Source organism: Cyrtonyx montezumae, unplaced genomic scaffold, assembly GCF_038088225.1.
Source record: "Cyrtonyx montezumae isolate F1298 unplaced genomic scaffold, pur_monq_1.0 scaffold_23, whole genome shotgun sequence".
In the NCBI taxonomy this organism is placed as follows: Eukaryota; Metazoa; Chordata; class Aves; order Galliformes; family Odontophoridae; genus Cyrtonyx; species Cyrtonyx montezumae.
Genome location: NW_027071970.1, coordinates 5,482,875 through 5,488,584, shown reverse-complemented (window position 1 = coordinate 5,488,584; position 5,710 = coordinate 5,482,875).

Genomic DNA, 5,710 nt, shown 5'->3' with positions numbered 1-5,710 from the left:
TATTTCACCTGAAACCACGGCTTGTGGGATGGGATCTGGCAGACTAAGACAGGGACGGGCCGCGACAGGAGACCGGGAGGGCTCAGGGTTCTGACTAAGCACAAAACAAGATGGGCGAGAGCTGGGGAGTGAAGCAAGGGGGGGCTGCACCCTGCAGAGCTTGTGAGAGCTCACACCAAGGGCCAGAGCTGCCCATGCTCAGCCTTTCTGACACTCAAAGTCAGCCATGGGTGAATCAGCTCCTGCCCTGCCCTTAAAAACAAAGCTTGGGTGGTGCCAGGCAGCGCCCGTGTCATGACACCTCCAGGGGGGACGCGCCATGCCAGCAGTGCCAAAACAGTGCTGAGAGCAGAGGTGCCAGCCCATACCTGGCCCAGCCACCCCACTGCCCTTCCCACCAGCACAGCACGAGCACTTTCAGCCACTGATGTTTGACTCTCATGCAGTGAAAGTGTTCTACAAGTAAGTGCAAGCTAATTTTGAATATCTGTGGGGTCCTGTGCCAACTGCTAACTGTGGTGTTCTGAGGGAAGAAAGCACTGCTGGAAACTCTGCATTGTGTCACTCCTTGCTCCTCTTGTCCCTTCCACAGCTCCTCTGAAGAAAGTCCCAGCTCACCCAGCACAGCACTGCCCTCTGAGTACCAGAGGTTATCAACCCCGAGCTGGAAAATACCGGATGCATCAAACACTTCTTGAAACTGTTTGAAACTCTTCATGTTTATGTTTGCAATAAGAAAAGAACAGGTGCTGGCAATTTAACTAATCAGGTACCATCTAAATCTCCTCTGAACGGATTCCTTTGCGGTACGCTCCAATGGCTGCTTGGCCATCCAACAGCCAGCAATTATGCAGACATCCCGATTCACATGGTACTTATTACTGGCACAAGATGTGCTGTAATCCTGTAATTTTTACCGAGGCCTGGAACTTGCTGTATCAGCTTTTTGGGCCCCTTGTGCAGATGATTTTCCTTTACTGCCCTCTCAGCCATGAGGTGGGAAAGGAACGCTGGAGGGGTCCCTACTGCAGTGCCCCACTACGGGCACTGCTGGTTTACACTAGGCATGAGAAGTACTGGTTGTGTTTAAAACAAAGGGAAAAAAGCATAAAAATCTGAGACATCACACATTTAACCAATTCTGACTTGACCGGAATCCAATAAAATGCAGTTCATACAACATTTTTATTGCTAATTGGTTTGACTGTTAAAATTTAAATGCATGAAGTTACTTTAATGACAGACAGAGTGGACCTTGTTAACCTTTAAAAGGGTCTTAATTCATTTATATACTCCTAAAATGCTTTGCACTTCTCTTGGTGCATGGCCCCTGCTGCCTTGGCCGGGCTCCCGCAGCACTGCTGGATGAGTGTGTCAGCAGTGCATCCCTCAGCACGGGGTGCTTACACACAGTGCAGGCACAGCTCCCAGCAGCTCCAGCCAGACCCACACGGGCAGCAGCTGGGTGCCCTCTCCAGGCTGCACAGGAGGAGATGGGGGTCCAGCAGAGCCCAGCTCCTGTGTACAGCCTGCCCTGGATCCACGGTTCCACACTGGGCTTTCATCCAAGTCCCTCTTCCAACCATAAAAACCATGTGAAGCAGAAACTCTGCCAGCTCCAGCAGCTTTACTCCACTCTGAAACACCAGACAGTGCCTTAGCCTGCCTGGTGGGCATCAATAAAGTCCTCTGAGTCACTGCAGTCCGACTGCAGAGCTGGAGGACAGCTCTTCAGGAGCACAGGTCACACTCTGGAGCAGCATCGGGACATCTCTCTGTGAAGTGACCATACACATGTGCCCCCACCCAGAAAGGCGGTCAGGGGCAGTCAGCACTGACTGCTGCCCTTGGCCAGGCCGAGCAGGGGTGCAGCCAAGTGTGCAGCCCATCTCACCAGCAGCCCTCAGCTCTGCTGCCTGGCACGGTTGTGCCACCACCCACGGTGTTCTCACCGCATCCCAGGGACCCCAGCAGCACAGGTCCCCCAGTGTCACACGTTGCCGAACGTTTTCTATTTAAATGCAAATTTTGACTTTTCACTCAGCAGCCAGTAAAAGTTTTTCACGCCGGAGTGAGGGTCACAATAATAATTTATCCACAGGCCTCTTTCTACAATTACTATTTGTACAAGAGAAGTGTTTATACTTCCGTGACCGGGAGAGGCTTCCGTCGGCAGTGTCAGAGCAAAGCAGTGCGGTGCTGTTGACATCACAGCCTCACTCTGCTCCTCTCCTTCTCCCAGCTCTACCAAAACTGGAGCTCAGACACCAGCCCTGGGGCTGAGTGCACCAGGATGGGGCTCAGGACTGGCACCCCCCCCCACGCACAGCAAAAGGCACCCAGAGCCAGGGTCACATCCCTTCTCTAATGTGAATTAGTCTGAGCACTAAATGAGTTCAGACTTAATTGTAAGCATTTTCTGTTAACTAAGCAAGAAATCTTATAATAACACAATAAGGTGCCATTTCACAGCATCCAAATGGAGCAATAAGCTAGTGCCTCATTTGTATGTATTTTTTTTCACAGTGATTGCTGACGCTGCTGCTTTTAATATATTCACATTGGCACAGCCATTTGCATTCAGATGCAATTATGAGTTAGAAACTCCCTCCTTTCTGCAAGCTCCAGAAAGGGAGAATTTCAGCCCAGAGACACGTTACTGTTCGTTTTGTGGGGTCTAATTAAGGAGTCTGCTCTGGCAGGAATCGAATTCCTATTGTTACCAAAGGGAGCGTCCTGCAAAGAAAAAGATTAAATGAAACCAAGCCTTTAAAATTCTTCCTTCCCCCCTCCGCTCCCCTATTTCTTATTGATCTTGAGCAGAAATAGTTATTTCCTACGGAAATAATGACCCTTCGGGGACACGGTCCCAAAGACACACGAAGCTGGGGAAGAGCTGCCATCTGCAGACCCCGATCTCTGTGGTCAGGCTGCTCCGGTACTGATGTTCCCCCGTTCCCTTTGTGGAGATGCTGCAGGCAGGCCAGCTGTATGAAAAACTGCAAACACAAATCCTGGCACCCTGCCTGGAGTGCAGCCCTCCCCTATCCCACAAGTTGCAGCTGTCCCCTGACCCCTCTCGCTCAGCTCTTCTCTTTCCCCCCAAGCTCACAAACACAGAGGGATTCCCACAGCCCCAAGGGCAGTCTGCAGCCCCCTGGAGGATCCTCCCTTGAGTAGGGGGCCCTGATGGCCACCCCTCACCCTTTGCTGTGCACCCCATGCTGGGGTGCAGCACTTGCAGGCAGCACGTCCACATCCCCATCACGCGTTTCTCTGCCATGGGCTCTATTGACAACATGCCATAAAGAGAGATGGGCAGGCAGAGCATCCCTGCTTAGCTCCCTGCCTGCTGGCTGAGGGAGGAAAGCACTGCATGGAGCAGAGAAGACAAAATACAGAAACAAAGAGATGCTGGAGCTGCAGCAAGGGACTTGTTTGCCAGCCCAGGGCACTGAGGTGGCCCAGAGCAGCAAGCACAACCTTGGCCATACCAAAACCTGCCTGAGTAAGGAGCTCCCAGCAGCAGTGCAGGACCACGAGTGGTGCCCAGAACAAGGCTCTGAGCAGCTCGCAGCCCCAAAGGCAGCAGAAGGGGCACGGGCAGGAGGAGGAGATGGTGTAATTACTGCAGCACCTGAAATCTCATAAAGAGTGCCATGTAGATTACCTCCTCCCAACAGGCTGGAGCTTTGGTTTATAGTTTACACCAGCATATATCGAATTAACCTCCGAGAAAAAGGTTAAACTATCAATCATGAGCTGCAGTTTAAAGAACTGCGTTCCCTGTGATATATGGCACTGGCAGGCACATCAGAACTAAGCAAAAGACTGCTTAAAAGTAACTGGGGATAATGGGCCCAGCTCCTTATGGAGATAGATGTGCAGTATGTTGACTTTAATATGCTGCATAAATGAGACCCCGGTGTGGAAATATTGCATCACAATGTAGAACAATTTCCTCTATTCAAACAACCTCTAAGTAGACTTCTCCTGTTTAACATTCGTCAGGTGGCTCAGCCAGCACTGCCTGGCCTTGGCCATAGGGCACAGGGACCCCATGGCAGAGGGCAGGAGCTAGCACCCTCCTGGACCCAGCCCTGCACTACAGAGGGCTTCTATTAGCTGCACATGTGTAGAGCAGCAGGGCTGTAATTTGAAGACATGTAACACAGATTGTTTACATTTTTGCAATCCTGGATAGTTATGTGCTGAATTTCCCTACTGGAAAGAAAAACTGCATGAGCGGGGAATGCGGGGAAGGAGGAGGCTTCTCCTCCCCCTAGAGCAGGGGGATGCGGGGCAGCTGGGACACAGCAGCAGCCATGCATCACAGCCCAGCAGTGGGACTGTGGCAAGGGCACAGTTTTGCCCCGGGGTGGGGGGGCGGGGAGGGAGGGGAACCCAGAGGGGCTCAGGGCTCAGCCATGTCATACAGCCCCGTATCACACAGCCCCACCGTTCTTTTGTCAGCTCTCAGTACCTCGTGGGCTCATCACCTTGAGGGTTACCATGGCACGCAAGCTCTTGACATAGCAGTGGTGGCCATGGAGCCAGCCCCATTCCAGCAGGATGACTCTGCCATCAGACATGGAAGCCCTGGAGGTGACCAAGGCCATGGCCTGGCCAGCCTCAGCAGTCTGTTGGGGATGAGTGACCTTTAAGGCTCCCTCCAACTTAAGCTGTTCCGCAATTCCACGATGCTATGACACAAAGTTGACTCCTAATTGCAGTAAGGATGACTGCTAGGTGTGGGCAAAGCCGCCCATCGCCACACCCACAACATCAGAAGAATTACAGTCAGATACTCTCCAGCAAAGGCAACAGACTTCATTTTTATACCTTCTGACTGCAATAATGGCATCAAAACCCCAGCTTTGGCCCAGGAATGGCAGCACGTTGAGGACAACACCTGTGTGACCAAGCAAGAGCAGCAACCTCCACCCAACCCTGTGCAGGTGGGCACCCACCGCTGGTGGGCCAAGAGCTCGCTCACTGTGCTCCCAACCCACAAAAAGCCCCAGCTGGGGCCGCCGCTTCACCTAACGTGCTGTCCTGGGGAGAAGAAAAGGTCAGCAAGACTTTGGAAATAAAAATGTTTCCATCGCAGTTGAGAAAAAGCCCAGATGGGTGAGCAAAGTTTAGAAAAGGGAAAGAATTGAGCGAGCAAGCAATACTGTGAGAAGCTGATAAGAGGAGCTCTAGCGGGAGAATAGGGGAGCCTTGTCTATCAGCCTATTAAAGGCTATTCTTACAAGTTTTTTTTTTTCTTTTCATTAATACGCAGGGTGAATAGAACATTGAATAAAAATCAGTACTTACTGCACAATTGTAGGATTGAAAGGTAACTGTCAACAGAAGGATTGGGGTGACAAAAGGGGCCATTTCAGTGCTTAGCAAATGATTTTCGGCTTGTCATTTCAATAGGCCGTGTTTTTCAGAGATTGTGTTTTTTTGAATAGCGTTTATTACCATGCTTTTTAAAAATTTCGTGTTGTCTCTTCGCAGGCACCATTCATTTGCAGATGCAGTATTCCTTTTGGGTTGTCAGAGGGATACTGCTTTAGAGAAATAAAAGTACAGTGGTCCAGTGAGAAAAAGGATTCTCTTGTGAAGCTAATGGCTGCGAGAACAACAGTGGGGCAGCTCCTACCTTCTTGCCAGGCTGACCCACTTTCTCCCACTGTTCTTTATTCATGACCGCGTGGGC